This window comes from Piliocolobus tephrosceles, unplaced genomic scaffold (genome assembly GCF_002776525.5).
Source record: "Piliocolobus tephrosceles isolate RC106 unplaced genomic scaffold, ASM277652v3 unscaffolded_109, whole genome shotgun sequence".
Taxonomy (NCBI): domain Eukaryota; kingdom Metazoa; phylum Chordata; class Mammalia; order Primates; family Cercopithecidae; genus Piliocolobus; species Piliocolobus tephrosceles.
In genome coordinates this window covers 525,837-549,052 of record NW_022291976.1, presented here as the reverse complement: position 1 = coordinate 549,052, position 23,216 = coordinate 525,837, and the positions used below count along the sequence as shown (strand labels likewise).

Sequence of the window (23,216 nt, the reverse complement as noted above, 5' to 3'; positions counted from 1 at the left end):
AAAAAAAAAAAAAAAAAAAAAAAAAAAGAAAACATACAGATTCCACGAGTCCATCTGAGACCTCATCAGAATTTCTAAGGGACAGGACTTAAACTCCATTCATCTAACGAGCACCTCCAGGGGATTCATTCTTTTTTTTTTTTCTTTGAGTCAAAGTCTTGCTCTGTTGCCCAGGCTGGAGTGCAGTGGTATAATCATGGCTCACTGCACCCTCAACCTCCTGGGCTCAAGAGATCCTCCTGCCCCAGTTTCCTGAGTAGCTGGGACCACAGACATGCACCACGACACTTGACTAATTTTAAAAAAATTTTTTGTAGAGCTAACGTCTCACTATGTTGCCCAGGATGGTCTCAAACTCCTGGGTTACAGCGATCCTCCCACCTTGGCCTCCCAAAGTAATGGGATTACAGGTGTGAGCCAACTCGCCTGGCTTGAATTCAGTTTCTGTTTAGCATGACTTTAAAAATTAACCCTGAGCTTCATGCCCAAAAGGAAGCCCCTGTCAGATGTTGCTGAAGGAGCTCTGATTCACCTGTGCCTCTTCTTCTTTCTTGCATTTTCTTACCTTCATTTAATTTTCAGGCTTCTCCTCAAATGTACCCCCTGCAGCAAGATTCTGTAGCTTTCCCAGAGTTCAATTACTTTATTCCCTCCTGGCATGGCCAAATGGAAACCCACTGAGATAAAGGAACTGCTCCTATACTTTCTCCCCTTTCTTGCCCTAGTCCTTCCAACTGTATGCTGCACTCAGAGGGACACCTGACTGGATATAGCCTGGCCTTGAAAGCCCACTTCCATCCTAAACAGACTCCAGAAAGGCTGACTTACTCTTACTACATAAGAGTAAATTGGCTGGGTGCGGTGGCTCACCCGGTGGTGAGGGTGATTATAGGGTGGGCCTATAATCCCAACACTTTGGGAGGCCGAGGTGGGCGTATCACCTGAGGTCAGGAGATTGAGACTAGCCTGACCAACATGGAGAAAGCTTGTCTCTCCCAAAAGTACAAAATTAGCCAGGCCTGGTGGTAAATGCCTGAAATCCCCGCTACTCAGGAGGCTGAGGCAAGAGAATCACTTGAAGCCGGGAGGCAGAGGTTGAGGTGAGCCAAGATCATGCCATTGCACTCCAGCCTGGGCAACATAAGTGAAACACCATCACACAAAAAAAGAAAAAGAGTAAATTAAATTATGTCCATCATTCCAGCTCAGGGTGATCCATTTAATCACAATGCCGCACTTTTGCTATATAAACACTAAAGCAATTGTAGTAGCATAAGCCCACTCATTTAACAACCTGAAACAAATGCTCCAGTGTATTACTGAAGGATCAATCTAGTACAGTGTATTTTTTTTTTTTTTTTTAGACAGAGTCTTGCTCTGTTGCCCAGGCTGGAGTACAATGGTGTGATCTTGGTTCACTGCAACTTCCGCCTCCTGGGTTCAAGCAATTCTCCTGCCTCAGTCTCCTGGGTAGCTGGGACTACAGGCATGAGCCACCACACCCAGCTAATTTTTGTATTTTTAGTAGAGACAGGGTTTCACTGTGTTGGCCAGGCTGGTCTTTTACTCCTGACCTCAAGCGATCCACCCGCCTCAGCCTCCCAAAGTGCTGGGATTACAGCACTCTGTAAGTGAGGCCACCACACCTGGCCTAGTAGTGTGTATCTTTAAATTTTGTAGAAGGGAACTTGCAGGAGGGCAGTCCTTGGCCAGCCCATTTCATACACCACACATGTGTTCTTAAGGTCAATGTGCAGACAGTCACCACTCTGTATTCCAGCTGTCACGCAGGGGAACTACTCACTGAAAAATGTCAGGAGCAAGAAAGGAGGCAGTGAGAAGCAGGGATGATGGTGAGTAACTCTTGCCATATCTCATCCTTACTGATGCTTCATACAAAAAATGTGGGGTCTGCTTTGGAAAGTACAAAAAGCAGATAATGTGGGGTCTACTTTGGAAAGTACAAAAAAAAAAAAGATAGTGAATCAACAGACAAAATAGAGAATGGATGTCTAGAAGAGTTTATTTGTAGACTGACTGATAACAGTTAATCAAATAAGGTAATGATGCAAAATTATAATGCTATCATTTTAGTACGGAACATACAGGATTTTTTTTCTTCACAAAAGCTAGTGAGACAACAAGAAGTTCAATAAAACCACTTTGTTCTCTGAAATAAAGAATACTTCTGATGGTTAAATCCACTTTGCCAGAGTTGATAAGTGAGAGTAAAGTAAACCTAAGGGGAGAAAAAGAACAGCTACCCTCACCTGTAGGAACAGCAAACTTTGTAGAAAAATTCTGAAGTGCCTTTAGCAAAGCCTCACTTTACCTCTGCAAAACTCTGCTCTTGGGAGACTTCAGACAAGCAGCCTGGGCCATAAGGCTTATCTGGGTCAGACTTGAACCCTTAGAATGACATGGCTATGAAAGTGTCCAGGTCAAACAGACAAGAAGAGGGGCTCCTGTACTAGCCTTAAAAGGAGTAGAAGGTGCTATCAGGGCAGACTATAGGGAAGCTCTCTGAAGAAAGCAATGTATCTCAGGGGAGGGCTCTGCCTTTAATACTGTATACAGAATAACATGTTACAGCGTATAAACACAAATACATACACACACAGAGCCGTCTATCTGTGTCTTGGAGATTCAGACTAGTAACTTGTCTAATGTGTGCAAACTCCTGTAGGCAGAAGGACTGCTACTGTGTGCCCAGATGGGTACACAGGGCAAATTAGGTTTACTCAACTTCAGAGAAACCATGCCAAAATATTCTTCCCAAACAACTGATTTCAACTTGTTCTTGTTTTCCTCCAATACCAGCCTGACAAACTGTTTTATACATGCATTTGACTTTTCAAAAATGTGCATGCAATCATGGCAAAGTCAGCAAGTCTTTGTGCTCCAGGAGCTGCAGAACGGCCTTTGAATGACATGTGTACTGCATCCTAACATAAAATGTCATCTTCTTAAAGTCTAGGAGAAAGGACCTGCAGCAGCATGAACCTGGTGTGACCCCGTGTTATGTGCATCAGCAAGAGCCAAATGCCTAAAGCAGCCAGAAAACAATGCCATGCTCCCGAAAGGTCAGAGTGACAAAAAACAAAATCAAACAAACAAAAAAACGAAATAAAAAGTCCAGGCTTCAGTGATTATGTTACTGTCTGTCACCTGACTCTTCACTGAACAGGAAGCACATTCTCTACAAAAAGAGACACAAGGCCAGGTGCGGTGGCTCACACCTGTAATCCTAGCACTTTGGGAGGCCAAGACGGGCGGATCACGAGGTCAAGAGATCGAAACCATCCTAGCTAACATGGTAAAACTCTGTCTGTACTAAAAATACAAAAGTTAGGTGGATGTGGTGGTGCACGCTTGTAGTCCCAGCTACTTGGGAGGCTGAGGCAGGAGAATCACTTGAACTTAAGATGGCGCCACTACACTCCAGTCTGGCAACAAAGCAAGACTCTGTCTCGGAAAAAAAAAAAAAAGAGAGAGAGACACAAGCAGAAAAGCAATCTGTGAGTTAGCTTCTGTCAGAGTCTTGGGTCTTTCTTTATCCACAGACTTAGAAAACTATGAACCAGAACTGTAAACGTACCATTTCCTCACCAATGGTCATTTGACACTTCTGATGCCTCTCAAAGAGACCCTGTCACAGTTGTGACTTAAAGAAGACTCTATGTTTTACTGCCTCCGTTTTTTACATTCTCTTGATTCCTTTAAACTTCATATATTAGAATAATTAGACAAAGTCACCTTTTTCCAACATCTACAAACTTCATGCAAACAAATCCTCATTTAAAAATTATCTTTTGAGCTTTAAAATAGACTATTTGCTACTTATAGTAAAGATGCTTGTTTTGCAAATGAAAAGTAGTAAATTGCTCCCCATCTCCTGGACATGTTTATAAACTTGAGCAGGACAGTAGTCAAACATCAAAAACACGACAACATTATCTTTCAGTTTCCTAGGTTAAAGACAACCTCATCAGAAACTGTTTAGGCTGGGTGTTACACGGTTCCTGCATGGAAGTCAACCACCTTCACATATAAACACTTCTCTCACACCAATATGTAGTAGTTCTAGTAAGTTCACAGTCATTTTAATAATTCAGAGAGGTCAGGAAATCAGTGCACACATGACCAATAAAATAAATAGCCACAGTTCCCTCTACCAATGCTCCTCAAACTTTAACATGCATGCAAATCACCTGAGGATCTTGTTAAAATACAGATCCTGATTCAGTAGGTCTAGAGTGGGGCCTGAGATTATGAAATCCTAACAAACTCCCAGGTAATGCTGCTGCTGCTTCTGCTGATCCATGGACCACATTTTCAACAGTAAGGCCATCTACCATGACCTCTCTTGGAGGTGGTAATGTCCAAGTAATCTCTTTGATACACGTGAATTCCCATCGTATGATTATGAAAAAGGAGACGTTGTTAAAACTGAAAAAAAAAGAATGTGGAAACTGCAATCCTCGGTTCTGGAGAATGGAAAGAAGAAGTAAACTTGGGATTCTTGGCCCTTGTTTTGATTCATATCATCATTCTATTATCTGTTCCTCAAAATTTGCTTGGCATCCTGACTCCCTCAAGAGAGATGGAGATTATTGCCAAGGGTCACCAGTATCCAAGATACAAAAAGATACATCTTTTATCCTCTACTTGCAAGTACCATAAAGAGGCCAGCCCTGGGGTACTTTCAGGCTTGCTATGGAGGTAGCCACAACACTATCTCTGGCATTGGAAATACATCTGAACAATCTGGAATTATACAGTTGCAAAGAATTTCACAACATCTAAAAAGATAAGCTTGTGTGAGTTCAACCAAACTATTCTGATTAAACAATTTCTGCTAGCTTTCCCTCTTCCTGATTTAACCTAGAGCATTTAACAAGCACTCTGAAAGCCCCCCTACACTCTGAGTCTAGCCACACAAAAGCTGAAATCCAGTTATCCTGACTGTATCTAATAGCTTTTATTTTTATTTTTATTTTTTTTGAGATGGAGTTTTGCTCTTGTCTTACCCAGGATGGAGTGCAGTGGTGTGATCTTGGCTCACTGCAGCCTCCACCTCCCAGGTTCAAGTAATTCTCCTGTCTCAGCGTCTCAAGTAGCTGGGACTACAGGCATGTGCCACCACACCTGGCTTTTTTTTTTTTTTTAAGTAGAAAGGGGGTTTCACCATGTTGTCCAGGCTGGTCTCGAACCCCTGACCTCAGGTGATCTACTTGCCTCGGCCTCCCAAAGTGCTGGGATTACAGGCGTGAGCCACCGTGCCGGGCCAACTAATAGCTTCTTAATCACAGTTTTGCGTCCCAACTATCCACATTGTCACCTAGCAGCAAATGGAATCCATAGCACTAGAAATAATTAGGGGATGTCGAACTGCTCATAGGTGCATTAAGATCACTAATAAAGAAGCACATACTCTATGAATACAGTATACTTCCTCCCAGTACAACATTTAAAAATACAAGCTGTTGACAAGCTGCTCCTCTGAACTAAAAACCACTTCTACATTATAATACTAGTGACCTCACATGGGACCCAATCTCTCTCGTAACAGAAAGTGACAACCATCAATGAGACACAGCGCAAGGAGGTGTTAACTCCCAAAGCAGATGTGAACCACAGATAGCTTGACTTCTGAGCCTAAGATTCTTTTTCTTTACCTCCCAAAGAAGTTGCTGTATGGAAACAAGCCCGTTTTTTCTGAATTCTTTTTACTCATTAGACTAAATGGCCTAAACAAGAGAACTAGTTCCTGCAGCTAGAAATAAACTAGTCTTGGGGCCAGGTGCAGTGGCTCACGCCTGTAATCCCAGCACTTTTGGAGGCCGAGGCAAAAGGATCACGAAGTCAAGAGATCGAGACCATCCTGGCCAACATGGTGAAATCCCATCTCTACTAAAAATACAAAAATTAGCTGGGCGTGGTGGTGCATGTCTGTAGTCCCAGGTACTCGGGAGGCTGAGGCAGAAGAATCCCTTGGACTTAGGAGGTGGAGGCTGCAGTGAGCCGAGACCGTGCCACTGCACTCCAGCCTGAACAACCAAGTGAGACTCTGTCTCAAAAAAAAAAAGAAAGAAAGAAAAGAAATAAGCTAGTCTTTCCCACCCTGTGATGCCAAGATGGAGAAGTCAGCTTTGTGGCCCGGCAGTTATTCACATGATTCTGAGGGGCTTTCACCCCAGAAAGAATATAAAGCAAGCTTGTGGATAGCAGGCAGGGTATGAAATCAAACCAAACCAAGTACAAATGTCACAAGATACACATTTTCCCCAAAATGTAGGCATAGTAGAGTATCTTAAACAATGTAAAACAATACTAACACCATAGCCTCATTAACTAACCTACTTACTATGTATTTCTTGTTGCTAATTCCCTTGGGTGCCTCTGGATTCCAGGCCTCTTACAGATGATTCTGAAACTCCTATGAAGGTGAAAATACACTGCTCATGAAAGCTGGTATCCCTGCTTCTTTTGGATCTTTTCTGTAAAGAATGGTAACAAACATACTTGTTCCCAAGGTGAGGATGAACAAACATAAGATGATGAGTAGTGTTTTTACTTCACAGGTAATTATATTGTGGCAACTTATACTACATTTTGCAAATTACTCTTAGTTCTAAATCTCTAGGGATGGAGCCTATTACTAAAGGAAAGGTCGTTATGACATTGTTTCCTCCTAGAATGATGCCTGAACCAACTCCATCAGAAACACTTGGGTGCTTTTCAAAAATGCAGATTCCTGGGCCCAACTTCAAGACAGTTTAAATCACAGATTTGGAGGAGTTCCAGAAATCTATTTTAAACCGCTACCCTTAGTGATTCTGAGCTCTCTAAAGTCTAGAAACTCTGGCTTAAGGTACTGCACAACTGAAAAATTGGACTACTGACTAGTTGAAAGCTGTGTAATTGATTCTTATGGTGACTGCCATATTACACTCAATGGCAGAAGCAGTCCACTTGGCACCAATATCCATTCTTTGCATACCTTTAACCTCTTGGACATATCCACTCTCCTGGACCACAAGGTCTAAATACAAACAAGATGTAATGCATGTAGAGCCTTCAGAGAATACTCTGATTAGAGAATGTGAGGAATGTGTAGTTCAATGCAAGAAACAAAGATGAATCAGCTGAAAGGTAAGAGTTAGCCTGGATGCTACACTGTGAAAAATATAGTCAAATCCAATAAGCATCAGTTGAGTTCCACTCAAGAAAAGATTGAGTTCTGAGAAGGAAGGAGTTGTCAGGAATATTATCACATAAAGTTAAGTCAAAAGAGGACACAAGGTTTTGGCATGAAGGAGGTTCTCAATCTAAGAATGTACTTCTGGTAAACAGATCTGACAAATCAATGGAAATAAAAGCTAATTGAAACAGGGCTGTGGAGAAACCAGGGTATGGAAATGAAGATCTCACAAACAGACTACTCTTCAATAGGAAAAGGAAAGAAAGAAATTGTCCTAGCTTGGAATTAAATATAGTGTTTGTTTGAAGATGGGAGTCTTTTCAGGAGTTCCCAAGCAGACTTTCATTCTGTCCTGCAGAACAAAAGGGTAAGGGTTCAAAAGCTACTATGTAAGAGTTCAAAAAGCCTCCCAGTCCACAGCCTACCCAAACCACTAACCAAATGGATGGTCAGAGTTAGACCTAAGGTCTCACTGACTCACTTGGGAATCACTGAGACAAGCAACAGTATAACAAAACTGGCTAGACTCCCAGCTGTTCACTGTGTGTGCCTGAATGAGTAAACAAATCAGAAAGGCTCACTAGTCACAACCTTCTGCTCTGAGGCTTGGAAACCTAAAAGAAATGAAAAGGAGAAATTGATAAAAGGAGATGACAGCTTTGGAACAAAAGCCTTGCCTACGCTCATAACCTTGGGTACTAGGAGAGGGAAAGGAAGGAATTCCAGAAGTCATGGTTGGGAGATTTTCCTTCTATTACTCAAAGAAAAGAGGACACACATGGTCAATTAGGAAGAAAAACCTCTTTGTGCCTGATACATTGAATGCATTGTCCTCATGCCATTTGCCCTAATGTAAGAATAGTATTGGGAACTCAGCCAGCATGAGTGTCCACTTGACTCATTAGCTGCAACAGTACTAGTCTCTGAGACCTTGTCAGGTCAATATAGAATGAGCTCTGTCTGAATCCAAAGTTTCTCCAGAGAGAAAGAAGCAGGAATTAAATATTAATAAAATGGTAAAAGATATAGAGGATTTTTACCTTCAAAGGAAAAAAATCACTCTATTCAAATTAGGAAGGAGTTTTATAGAATAGTTTTGATTAGACATACACTGGTAAAATGTAGTCTTTGGCGTTTTACCTTCCCTCACAACATGTATTTTCAAACTTCTCAATATTCAAGTTACCACTCTAACTGTTGAAATACAGATAGATCAAACAGCTTTATAGAGGGGTAACTCATATGCCATACAATTCACCTATTTAAAGTGCACAATTCGGTGGTTTTTGGTACACATATAAGGTTGTGCAACCTTTGCCACAATCGACTTTAGAACATTTTCATCACCCCCCAAAAGAAATCCTCCCATAGCCATTAGCAAGCAATCATTCCCCATTTCCCAACCTCCTTCTTCCCCAGTCTTGGACAACCATTAATCTACTTTCCGTCTCCATGGATTTGCCTATGCAGTTATGCAGCTCATACAACGTTTTGGTCAACAACGGATCTCATATATGATAGTGGCCCTAAAAGACTATAATGAAACTGAAAAATTCCTATTGCCTAGTAGTGTCACAGTCATCATAATGTAATATATTACTCATATGTTTGTGATGATGCTGGTGTAAACAAACCTACTGCAATGCCAATCATATAAAAGCACAGCACATACAATTATGTACAGTAAATAACACTTGATAATAGTAATGACTATGTTACTGTTTTATGCATTATTATACTATACTTTTTATCATTATCCATGTGTGTTATTGCCCCGAAGAGCCTCCAGTGGGACAAGATACAGAGGTTAAAGACAGTGATGATGATGATCCTGACCTTGTGTACGCCTAGGTTAATGTGTGTTTGCCTTAGTTTTTAACAACAAAGTTTAAAACGTAAAAATAAATTTTAAATAGCAAAAAGCTTATGGGACTTTTTAATGTTTTTGTACAGCTGTACAATATGTTTATATTTTAAGCTAGGTGTTATTACAAAAGAATCAAAAAGTTTAAAAATTCTAAAAGTTCATGAAGTTACAGTAAGCTGAGCTTAATTTGTTATTGAATAAAAAATTTTTAAATAAATTTAGTGTAGCTTAAGTGTACGGTGTTTATTAAATCCATAGTAGTGTACATCATTGTCTGAGACCTTCGTATTCATTTACCACTCACCCACTGACTCATCCAGAGAAACTTCTAGTCCTGCAAGCTCTATTCATGGTAAGTGTCCCATATAGGTGTACCATTTTTAATGCTTCATACATTAAAGATGTTTGATGTTTTACTGTACTTTTTTATGTTTAGATACCCAAACACTTGCCATTTTGTCACAACTGCCTATAGTATTCAGTACAGTAACATGCTATACAGGTTTGTAGCCTAAGAGCAACAGGCTAACCCATATAACCTACGTAGTATATATAGTAGGCTATACCATCTAGGGTTGTGTACAGTCTATGATGTTCACACAACAAAATCACCCTATTCTCAGAACATATCCTGTTGCTAAGTAATGACACATGACTGTAACTGGAATCATACAATATATAGTCTTCTTTGATTGGTTTCTTTCATTTAACATAACATTTTCAAGGCTCATCCATGTAGAAAACATACATTCCTTTTCATTGGCAAATATTGCATTACATGGATATACCACACTGTATTTATTCATTTCTCAGCTGATAGATACTTGGGTTACTTCTACTTTTTGGCTATGGTGAATAATGCTGATAAAACTTTCAGTTTTTTTCAGCATTCAGTAACAGTACCATACATGGTAATAAAAAGCCTATATCACTCAAATTCTTTTTTTTTTTTTTTTTTTTTTTTTTTTGAGACAGGGTCTCACCCAGGCTGGAGTGCAGTGGCACGATTACAACTCACTGCAGCCTCGATGTCCCAGGCTCAAGTGATCTTCTTCCCTCAGCCTCTTGAGTAGCTGGGACCACAAACACACAACACCATGCCCAGCTAATTTTTGTATTTTTTGTAGAAACAGCATTTTGCCATGTTGCCCATGCTGGTGTCTAACCCATGGGCTTAAGTAATACACCTGCCTCAGCCTCCCAAAGTGCTGAGATTACAAGTGTGAGCCACTGTGCCCAGCTCAAATTATTTCAAAGGTGTGAAAGGCAAAATTTCTTAAAAACACCTGCGCTATTCAAGGTGCCATCCTAGAAGCAGAGTGACCAAGGTGCTAACTTACTGACCTTGAACTTCCCAGACTGCGGGAAATACATTTCTGTTCTTTATTTATTTTTTTGTAGTGTGCTAGTTGTAAGAAACCATCAGTTAAATTTAAATGGTGGCAATAAAAATGATGCAGATTTGGTAACATGTTTTGTCATTTATACTAAGTTGAGAATTTAAAGGTTTAGGGTTCACTTTACTACTATTTATTTGTAGCTTGTCATTTTTCCTTTCATGCCTGTACTGCTTTTAGCGCTAGTAGTTCTCAACTTAGTCTTTAAAAAATGGACATATTTTTTTACCTTCATTAGCTTCAACAAGAAAACCCATAATTACTACTGCCCATTAGAACTAAATGGATGGTGAATATTTACCACACAATTTCTTCCTATTAAGCCTACTACAGCTGTCCCTTGAGGACTCGTTCCAGGAACCCCCATAGATACCACAATCCAAGTGCTCAAGTCTCTTATATAAAATAGAGTAGTATTTGCATGTAAGCTAGCACATCCTCCTATATACTTTATCTTTCTGGGTTACTTATACTACCTAATACAATGTAAATGTACATAAATGGTTGTTTTACTGTTTTTTTTTTTCTTTCTTGTTTTTTTCCCAAACATTTTCCATTCACAGTTGGTTGAAACCATGGCTGTACAATGTTTTAGTACGGTTACATTCCGTTTCCTAAGAAAACACTTAACTTTATTTTTCTGTTTACAGATGGGTCTGATACCCAATAATTAATATTATTTTAATAAGCCAAATTCTTCACATATAGAAAGATGAATTAATACCACATATGTGCTCAAAAATAAAGAAAGAAAGGTGGGGTTTCCCTTTAAGGATAGAGTCTGAACTCCTAAAAGGCTAAAATTAGCTCTCTAAGATCTGTTCCCTGCCATATATCCAGCCTCATCGCCACTACTCTTTAAACCCATCCTGCATGCAGTAACAGAGGCCTGCTTGTGTTTGCCTGTACATAGTGCACTCTTTGCTTCCCTGTCTTTGCTCCTGCTGCTTCGTCTAGAAGGCCTCCTACAACAATCCTTCACCTGCCTCATTCTGATTTTTAAAATAATTGGTTCAGTGGTCACCTCCTAGGAAGGCTTAATAAACGTGGTTCCAGCCTCTCATTGACCCCTCCCCTATCACCAGTAACATAATCACAAGTTAAGTATAGTTTCCTCTGGACTCCCATGATGTGTACAATCTCTGCACTTACTGACTCCAACTGTACTTATCCATTGAGAAGTATGTTTTCACCTCTAAACTGTGAGGGAAAGTTCTGCCACAGATTCTATACAACCAGTACTGGGACTGAAAATACAAAGCTGCTTAAGAAATGTTTTTGGTTTGCTGATGAAATACATTAGCCATTCTCAAACTTTTTGGTCTCTGGATGCCTTTACACTGCTAAAAATGATTGAGAACATCAATGAGCTTTTGTTTATGTGGATGATATATATGGTATATTTTTACCATTTTAGAAGTTTAAACTGAGAAATTTTTTAAAACATGCATCAATTCAAGAAAAGAAAAGTTAATAAATAAACCTTAGCATTTTTTGAAAATATCTGTGACTCCAGGGACTCTCTGAAAGGGTGTCAGGGACCACCCAGGGCCCCAGACCACAGCATAATGGTATTGTGGGTTGTTTCCTAAATTACAAAATGTATTTTCATTCACAAACAAAATATTTGAGAAGGTTGATAGGCAAATGAAAAGATATAAAGGAAGGGAAGGGGGATACAACCTTAACCATAGCTAGAGAAAATAGCTGTGGACAGGGAGGCAAAGCTAAGGAAGAGTGGTGATAAAGTACAAACATCACCAGTCTTAAGAAAAATAATAAAGAAACTAAAAGTAATTCTGCACCAACAAAACCAAAAACAGGAATGACACAGAAGGCCAAAAGTTTGAACGAAACCTTAAGTAAAAATTGATCTTTTAGGTAGGAAATGTACCACTTTAACAATTCTGTTCCACACTAATCCCATCTTTTCGTCTTTCTCAATCCTCATATGCTCTTTATTACACACCTCTTCTCCCTCTTTTGGATCTCTATTCTCTCTTGATTTGTAGTTATCAGCCAAAAAATGCTGCTCAAATGTTATGTGATTAGAGGGGGGAAAGCAACAGCTCTCGTGAAGCTGCATGATTGGAATTCAACCGATAAATTTTTTAATATTCTATTAAAATATAAAAAATGTTAATGAGATTTTAAAATTAGAAATGCTGAAGTTATTTTTACACGCTGAAAATACATTAAAAATTACTGTTCTTAAAATATGCTGCATAAAGGCCAGGATTGGAAAGTAATTTGGATTTGGCTATTGTGCTAGGGTGGTAGAATTATAGATGACTTAAATTACTTTTTTAATTTTGTTATATCATTGTTCCTATAGGAACAAAACCACAGAAATATGACAATTAATTCTCAATTTCCATATGCCTTTGGTCCTTTCTACAGACTTTTCAGGGATGTGCAGGTGGTTTGGATTTTGTTAAGTAGTCATGTGCACTGGGGTCAAAAGCTTAAAGTCTAGACCGGGGTAAACAAATTGTAGACTAAACCAAATTGAGCCCACATACAGCTTCTGTATAGCCCTCAAGCTAAGAATGGCTTCTTACATTTTTAAAAGGTATAAAAACAAAACAAAATGAAAAAAGAATAATAGACAGAAGAAATTGTAAATAGTCTGCTAAACTGAAAATATTTACTGTCTGGACTTATTTTTAAAAGTCTCCCTTGCCAGGTGCAGTGATGCACACCTGTAGTCACAGCTACTGGCAAGGCTGAGGCGGAAGGATCAGAGGATCATCTGAGCCCCTGAGTCCAAGGCCAGAGACTCTGAAATCTCTTTGGGGGAAAAAAAACACACACACACACACACAAGCCCAGGTGTGGTGGCTCATGCCTGTAATCCCAGCACTTTGGGAGGCCAAGGTGGGTGAATCACCTGAGGTCTGGAGTTCGAGACCAGCGTGACCAACATGGAGAAACCCCATCTCTACCAAAAATACAAAATTAGCTGAGCGTGGTGGTGCACGCCTGGAATCCCAAATACTCAGGAGGCTGAGGCAGGAGAATCGCTTGAACTCGGGAGGCAGAGGCTGCGGTGAGCCAAGATCGTGCTATTGCACTCCAGCCTGGGCAACAAGAGCGAAACTCTGTCTCAAAAACAACAATAACAGCAACAAGAAACAAACAAAAAACCTCTGGACACAGTGGCTCATGCCTGTAATCCCAACACTTTGGGTGGTGGCCAAGACAGGAGGATCTCTGAAGCTAGGAGTTGGAGACCCGCCTGACCAACACAATGAGACACCTCTATCAGTAATTTAAAAATTAGCCAGGCATGGTGACACAAGCCTGTAGTCCCAGCTACTTGGGAGGCTAAGATGGGTGGATCCCTTGAGCCCAGGAATTCAAGGCTGCAGTGAACTATGACGGTACCACTGCACTCCAGCCTGGGCAACAGAGTGAGACTTCTCTCTAAATAAAAATAAAAATAAAAATAAATAAAATAAAATAAAATAGTTTGCCAGTGCCAGATATAAAGCATTTCAGCTTAGTGCCTGGCCCATAATATGTACTCAATAAAATGTTAGATACTATTGTGATATTATTGCTGTCTTCTATTATCATTAATGGTTATGTTCCTCAAATAATTTTTAAATCTCTAAACTGGTCTCATCACATTAACTATGAAGTGTCAGTGCCACTGTTTGCTCTTTGCATTCTTTTCATCCAGCTTTTTCATACATATCTTGATCTCTCCTTTCTTTTACTGTGGTAAAATACACATAACATAAAATTTACCATTTTTCTCCTTCATTTTTGAAAGACATTTTCACTGGTTATAGAATTCTGGGTTGACAGAATGTTTTCCCATTTAAATATGTCACCCATTATCTTCTGGCTTGCAAGGTTTCTTTCTTTTCCTTCTTTCTTTGCTTTTTAATTTCGTTTTAGTTAACAAAAAATTTTGTTTTATTTTTTGAGACGGAGTCTCACTCTGTCGCCCAGGCTGGAGTGCAGTGGCTCAGTCGTGGCTCACTGCACGCTCTGCCTTCCAGGTTCATGCCATTCTCCTGCCTCAGCCTCCTGAGTAGCTGGGACTACAGGCGCCCGCCACCTCGCCCGGCTAATTTATTTTTGTATTTTTTAGTAGAGACGAGGTTTCACCATGTTAGCCAGGATGGTCTGGATCTCCTGACCTCGTGATCTGCCCGCCTCGGCCTCTCAAAGTGCTGGGATTACAGGCGTGAGCCACTGTGCCCGGCCATTTTTTCTTTTAAGGGAAGTTTTGGGTTCACAGCAGAATTGAGCAGAAAGTACAGAGTTCCCATATACTCCCCTACCCCCTACATGAAACCCATCCCCCAACGATTGACATCCCACCCTACAGTGGTACATTTGTTATAATCAATACATTGATTATGAACCTACATTGACATATCATTATCACCCAAAGTCCATAGTTCACATTAGGGTTCACTCTTGATAGTGTACTTTCTCTGGGTTTTGAAAAGTGTACAATGATGTATATCCATCACTTTCATATTATATAGAATAGTTTTACTGCCCTAAAAATCCTCTTTGCTCTACGTAAGTTCCCTCCTTCTTTCCTAACCCTTGAAAACCAGTGATCATTACTGTCTCAATAGTTTTGCCTTTTCCAGAATGTCATATAGTTGAAATTATACAGTATATAACCTGATTGGTTTCTTTCACTTTGTAAAATGCCTTTAAGTTTCCTCCATGTCTTTTCATGGCTTGATAACACAGTTATTTTTAGTGCTAAGTGGACCATGGTTTATTTATTTATTCACCTTCTTGTAATTATTTATTGTAAATTTTTTGTTTGTAATTTTTTGTATTTATTCACCTTGTAAATAACCTTCTTTCTTCTGAAGAACATTTTGGTTGTTTCCAAGTTTTGACAATTATGGATAAAGCTGTTATAAACATCCAAATGCAGTTTTTGTTTTTTTAGAGACAGGGTCTTGCTATGTTGCCCAGGCTGGAGCACAGTAGCTAGTCACAGGCATTTATAGCATAGTACAGCCTCAAACTCCTGGGCTGAAGCAATCCGTCTGCCTCAGCCTCCTGAGTAGCTGGGACTGCAGGACCACATCACCATACCCAGCTATGTACAGGCTTTTGTGTGGATATAAGTTCTCCGTTCATTTGGGTAAATACCAAGGAGTGTGACTGCAAGATTATATAGTAAGAGTATGTCCAGTTTTGTAAGAAACTGCTTGCAAGGTTTCTGAGAAGTCTACTTTTCATAGGACTTCATATATTTCACAACTGCAGTACAGACAGTCCTCAATTTACTACCATTCAACACAGTAAATCACTGATACAATCCTCTGGCAACTACTTTCCATTACCTCTCTTAACACAGAAAAAGTGTGGACCATCTCTACTTTTCCATTATAATCCATCTCTAGCTTCAATATTTTTTCATCATTCTAGTTACTGCTAACCTTGAAACTCTCAAGGGTTAGCATTTTCTAATCCCTTTAATGAAGCCATGCTCTAGCACTTCCTTGCCCTGTGATCTTCCTCAGATTACTGAATCTCTCTAAACTTGTTTCCTCATTTGCATAATGAAGATAATAGTGTGAGAAATTAAATAACAAAATGTATTATCTTTGAAAAGTGCTTGCCTATTATTGTACTTTTCTATCACTAATAGCTGATTAAATATTACATTTATAACCAATTTTATAAAGACTCGGATATCTCTCCCCCAGTTAAGCATATAACTCTATTATAATGCTACTTCCAAATGAAAACCAAATTAAACTTAAGAAAACCACTTCCATTTAATTAAAATGCCTTTTCCAGAAATTCAACCTGCTGTAAATATGTTCTCCTATGAACTACAAAATATTTCCTTTCTTAACTCTCATGTTTACATATATATGTAACATACATATGTGTGTGCTTCTATATATATAAGGCTGATGACTCGTGACTGCCCCTGCACATCTGGCCTTCCATCTGCAACAGGGACAGTGGCAGATACAATGCTTAGCTAATTTTTTATTGAACAGACTCCATTACTCACTCATATATTTCACTGACTCTGAAAGAACCAAGCAAATGATCTGATGGTTTTGGTAATTAAAAAACTTCCTGCCAGCATGCATTTTCAGCAATTGTCAAAGGTATTCCAGGGTGATAAATTGCTCCTGCAAGGGCCTGATCAATTTATTTCTCTTGATCATCAGGTTCAAGGGACTTCTTGTCTATAAAACAACGTCCCTAAGAATATTTTAATGCAGCTGCTAGCAGTATCCTTGGAAGGCTGACTGGGTATGCATTCCTTCATAACAGTAAGTCTCAGGCTGGAAAAGGACTCATAACTTTCTCTCAACTCCAAAAATATTTAAAGTTGTTCTTAATCACCCATTCGGAACCCTTTGAAGAAGTAGAGCAATCAGCGTCTTGTTTCTAATCTCTACAAAGGAAATAGATGCTAATTCTAGTACTCTCTCCATTCTTAGTCATTTGAGGTACACAAAGGAGCTAGGGAATATTGGTTAGTGACAGTCACCAATCAAAAGTCAACACGAGGAAAACTATATGCCAAAGGGTTCATTCTCATGCCTCAGCCTCCTGGGTAGCTGGGACTACAGGTGCCCGCCACCACGTCTGGCTAATTTTTTGTATTTTTAGTAGAGACAGGGTTTCACCGTGTTAGCCAGGATGGTCTCGATCTCCTGACCTTGTGATCTGCCCGCCTCGGCCTCCTAAAGTGCTGGGATTACAGGAGTGAGCTACTGCACCTGGCCGAATACTTCTCTCTTTCCATATAAAAATGTCAGAAGTCCCTGGAGATAGAAGTATATCTTATTTTGTATTTCAAAGTTGTGCTATAATGCTTATTTTAAGTGCACAGGAATTATAATGAACTTATACTAGAAGTTTTATTTTAAAACTCCTGTTATATGGTTTTAGAAATCATTTCAGGAGAATAAAAGCCTGAAGGGACTATTAAGAACTCCGTATATTACTTATGTACTATTTTAAAATTCATAATTTAGTCTAATTTTTAAAAAATACTGAAACAAAAATATAATAAAAAGGGAATCCCTTATCTGGCACTGCACCTTCACTGATTTTTTTTTTCCTTTTTTTTAAGACGGAGTCCCGCTCTGTCGCCCAGGCTGGAGTGCAGTGGTGCGATCTCGGCTCACTGCAACCTCCGCCTACCAGGTTCATGCCATTCTCCTGCCTCCGCCTCCCGAGTAGGTGGGACTACAGGTGCCCGCCACCACACCCAGCTAATTTTTTGTATTTTTAATAGAGACGGGGTTTCACCGTGTTAGCCAGGATGGTCACAATCTCCTGAACTCATGATCTGCCCACCTCGGCCTCCCAAAGTGCTGGGATTACAGGTGTAAGCGACCGCGCCTGGCCTGTATTTTTAGTAGAGACGGGGTTTCACCATATTGGCCAGGCTGGTCTTGAACTCCTGACCTTGTGATCCACCCACCTTGGCCTCCCAAAGTGCTGGGATTACAGGCATGAGGCACCGCGCTCGGCCACCTTCACTGATTTTTCCCTTTCATATTTTTATTTATAAGTCATCTATTAAAATGAAAATGTTTCAGAGATAAGTTAAGCTTCATTAGTGAATACCTTTGTATTTAGCCAGATGAAAAGGGGGTATTATAGGAATGGTTCTATATAAAACCTCTCTTTAACTTTTGCCCTTCTATCTGCAGCTGTGCCAGAGAAGATCAAAGGGTACCAAATTTGCAGGATTCTCCCTCACAAACAGGGTATGACTATATCCCCAAGAACAGCTCTTGACAAGCTCTATGCCACTTATACCAAATAGGGTGACCCTGCTTTCCTGATAGGAACAAAAAATGAACTTCCAAAAGAAACAATCTGCATCATAGAGTTATGCTCCCTTCTCATTTCGCATCACTAAGTCCACTGCCTGATTCTACTGCTTACCTTGGAAACATGGACTTTGAAGTCAGAAAATCTCACTTTAATTCCTAATCCTGTTACTTACCAGCTTTGTTTTTCAAGTTTTCATTTTTGTGGGTACACAGTAGTGTATATATTTATGGAGCACATAAGATACTTGATACCTCTCATGAGGTACATGATACGAGCATGAAATGTGTAATAATCATATTATGGTAAATGGGGTATTCATCCCCTCTGGCATTTATCCTTTGTGTTACAAACAATCCAATTACATACTCCTTTAGTTATTTTTAAATGTACAGTTAAAAGATTATTGACTATAGCCACTCTGTTGTGCTATCAAATACTAGGTCTTATTCATTCTTTCTAACAACTTTTTGTGCCCATTAACCATTCCCACTTCCCCTCCTCCCCACTTCTACCTTTCCCAGCTTCTGGTAATCATCTTACTAGCTTTTTGACCTTGAATAAGTCACTTATATTCTCTGATCATCAATTTCTTTGTTTTTAAAAATGGGCATCATGATACCCTTGCAGATAAGTGACAGAGGGTCTGAACTGGATAAAACAGCATGATATATGTGAACTTTATTTGTGTAACCAAGAAATATTAAACAAACGCCAGATTTATCAACATATAAGAACAAAGTATACTGAGAATTTAGAAGACAAAATTAAACATGAATCTAGAAAGGGTAAATATATAATGGATGGCATCTCTATCTGTAAGTCAGCCACCATAAAAAGACCGTTTGAGTTCCTCTATCCCAAGTCCCATAAGGTAATTAGGTATTTCAAAAAAAAAAAAAAATGACATATATAAAGACATAACCTAATGGTACTAAAATTCATATCAAGAATGTATTAACAGAAGATGGTAGTATAGACAGATTTTTTTAGAAAGAAGGAGAGGGTTGCAAGAAGAATTTGGCAGTATTCACCCAACGGTGTCCAAGGAAAATGGATACGGACTCAGCAGGCATTACAATTTTGAGACAAATGTTCTGTACTATAAAGCAAACTTAATGTATCAGTCCTCACTAAGGTATAATGAAATCTCCTTCAAAACTACTGCTTTCTTTATTCTGAGTCTGTGTTCACCATGCCACTTTTTGATTACTAATTGGATCAGCAAGAATAAAAACAGACCTAAACTGATATGATCTCCACAAGGACACCATGAGGTCCTGTAGGTAGAAGGCCAGCATTTCTTCTGACTTCGCTATTGACACCTCTTTCTAGCTTCAACATTAGCTATTTTTATTGTGAAGGCACTTTGCAAATTTATCAAGAGCCATATAGTTGTTCTCATTTTTTTGACTCTATACTTCTGCTTCCAGGTTATAATGCCAATGTGAAAGAATATGTTTACAAAGTTGAAAATCACAGAATTATATATACTTTAAAAAAGAAAGAAACCTGATAATTGTAGTACCCTCACTCCATGAATATTTCATAATACTTTAAAATAATGATTTCTATAGTAGGGGCCACAAACTCAAACACCTACAGGATCAGGAAAGAAGCAATAAAGAGAAAAGTAGACTCGCTTAAGAGATAATAGAGAATGACGAAGACTGTGGCCAACTACTAGCTCACAAGGGCAGCCACTACTCAGGTCTGGTCATTTATTGCCACAGAGGAATGTGCACCCAAAGTTGTTAAATCTTCTGATTATTCAAGAGAAGCTGCAAGTCAGGAACTCTTCCTGAAATATCTTTACTTTCAAACATTGGCAATTAATTCACTTTTTTAAAAAAACTGAGTGAGCTAATATTATGAAGACCAAACAAAACATTTCTATAGCCTGATTTGGCCTAGAGTCTACCAGTTTGAACTCTGTTCTGCAACTCTGAAAAATGCTTATGAGTCAAATTATATAAATACAATATACTCTTCTCATAAACAGATACATAAAAACTATCTACATGTGTTACATGTAATACATGTAATAAGCCAGTAATAAATTCTGTTAACATCAACTTTCATCTCCATAAAAACAGTAGTTACCTGCACTACTCAGACATATATGTCACATTGCATTTTATTCTTTTAATCTGGGATTGACTTGCAAAATAAACTTAACATACGCTATACTTTTAAATATACTTGAGCTGGAAATGTGTTTCCTTCTAGTAAAGAAAACTATAAATAATGTTCAGATCTTTAATAACATTTTGAGTCAATCATACATAGGGGTGATATTATATGAAACTACAGATACCTGTATATAAAATAATAAAAACTAAGACTGGGTTGAGATGATAGACTTTATGCACATATCTGAACCCCTTTCCCTCCTAAATCCAGTAAAAGGAAACACTTAAAAGAATAAATTCAAAATTTCAGTGAAAGCAAGGAAGAGTGCTAAGCAGCTCACAGATTTTGAGGATTTCTCAAAGGAAAGAAAGCATGTGGAATCAGATCAGAGAAACAAGATCAGAGGAAATCTGAGTTCTAAACATTTGTAGGAAAAAACTGCTAGGTGCAGTTTTTACCTAGATAAAACTGCCAGGTAGGTACAGTTTCAGCAGCTGCAAACTTAGAGTCAATTGAATAAGAAGCAGATGCAAATTCTGAGACAATCATCAGGATAAGAAAGCATCCCGGGTAAAACAAGGCAGGTCCTTTCTTTCTCTGGATTATGCTAATAAGCAGCTGACTGATCAAAGCAGCTAATGTGAGCACTGGAGTCCAACCTATTGCTTGTTAATAATTCAGGTCCTGTCCTATCACCCCTATTTGATTGCCAGCCTTCCTCAAAATGACAGTTGCTCAGATGTATGCTAACCAGGGGAAGGAGTGCGATAAGGAAGAAGAGGAAGGATGACTTCTCAGGGGAGATGGAATAATGTTTCAGAATATATATATACAAAAGTATATATATAATATATATACAAAAGTATATATATAATATATATACACAAGTATAATATATATAATATATATATAATATATATACACAAGTATAATATATATATGTAACTACATATAATATATAATATATATACAACTATATATGATATATATACAACTATATATCATATATACAACTATATATATTATATCTATATATAGGGTTTGTTTGTTTGTTTTTCAAAGAGACAGGGTCTGGCTGTCTCACTCTTTGCCCAGGCTGGAAGGCAGTGATACAGTCATAGCTCACTGTAACTTTGAAATCCTGGGCTCAAGTGATCCCCCTACCTCAGCCTCTGGGGCAGCTGAGACTAAGGATGCCACCACACCCAGCTCAAAATATATTTCTTTGACTTTAACAATTGGCAGAGCCTGCACCCTGACTACAGGGCTACAACAGCCAGAGAAAGGGTACATTTTGAAAACTGTCACAAAAGCATCTGAAAATGTCAAGTAGACATGTTGTTGCCAACATAATACACTTCCATTAACTGGCTAAAGGGTTAAAGAAGGAACCGGTTGCCTGCAACAGGTTAGGGTTGGGAGAGAAGGAGAAGGGTCATCACTATCTCCTTTATGCCTCTCCCTCCGCAGTGCTGGTTACCAATCTTTTCTGTCTGCATCATTCCTCCCTTGGGCTCAGAAAACAGAATTCTTGGATCCTCAAAGCAACTTTATGTAACCTTGCAAAATTTATTAAAGTGTGAATGCACAGGCTGGATGCAGTGGCTCACACCTTTAATCTCAGCACTTAGGGAGTCTGAGGCAGGTGGATTACCTGAGGTCAGGAGTTCGAGACCAGCCTGGCCAACATGGTAAAACACTGTCTCTACTAAAAATACAAAAAGTAGCCGGGCATGGTGGCATGTGCCTGTAATCCCAGCTACTCAAGGGGCGGGGGGTGGCGGGGGGTGGGCAGGGGCTGAGGCAGGAGAATCACTTGAACCCAGGAGGCAGAGGTTGCAGTGAGTCAAGATCACACCACTGCACTCCACCCTGGGCGACAGAACAAGAGTCTGTCATTAAAAAAAAAAAAAAGTGTGATTGCACCCATCCAGGAAGAAGAGATAGCTAAAATGTATTTTGTCTTTACCCAGTCAATTTGCCTTCACTGCCCTCTAATGAAAGTTCTCTTTGGACTGTCCAGTTTCCCAGGACTTTGGTGATTCAGAAGTGAGAGAACGAGTAGTAGAGAAAGGCAGGACTGAAGAGCTGAGAAGAAAGAAGAAAAGATTCCTGCTTGCTCAGTTTCTGAACTCACCTTTGTAGAGAATCTGAATAATGGGCAAGGAATTGAGAAAAATGAGAGAATAAGTCAAAAAGACTAAGTCTGCCCATCTAATAAACAGTTGGGGAGGAAAAGATGAACGGGAAAAAAATCAGATTGGGGTAGCACAAAGACCTCAGGCTGAGCATTTTCGGGGTTTCTGAGCTGTGCTACAATGAAAGAATCGGAGGGAGGATAGAGAGATGGTGAGAAGCATTGCTATGGGTTACAACTTAGATGTTATTTAACAATCTTTGAGAAAAGCACATCAAGACTGAGATTCCTTTTAAATTCCTTCTGGATGCTGGACTGTGCTGCTTTGTATGCAATTCTGCAGAGATGGCCCACCTGGCCTTCAGCATTTATGAAGGCTAAGGCCTTAGAGGGGCCAAAGGAGGTTGAAGGGAAAGTGATATAAATAGAATCAGGGGACCTAGCAGCAGTGTGTACTTCCTTTGTCCAAGATACTTATAACCTAAATTAAAAGGAATTTCTAAATAAAACAGCAGTTTTCAATCACTAATAAATCTTCCCTTGCTCTCAAAAACACACAGCCTTTAAAGGTTTGCTTTGAGGAATTAGAGCAAGGAATAAAAACTAGTCAATCTGGATTACATTTCTTTCTTTTTTTTTTTTTTTTTTTTTTTTTTTTTTTTTTTTTTTTTTTTTTTT

General features: G+C 39.2%; 1 protein-coding gene across 1 annotated transcript in view; it reads right to left on the bottom strand.

Annotated features, from left to right (window-relative positions):
* LOC111529498 (FERM domain-containing protein 5) overlaps positions 1 to 23,216 on the bottom strand; it is a 337,786-nt gene that overhangs the window by 237,338 nt on the left and 77,232 nt on the right. The window lies entirely within an intron of this gene.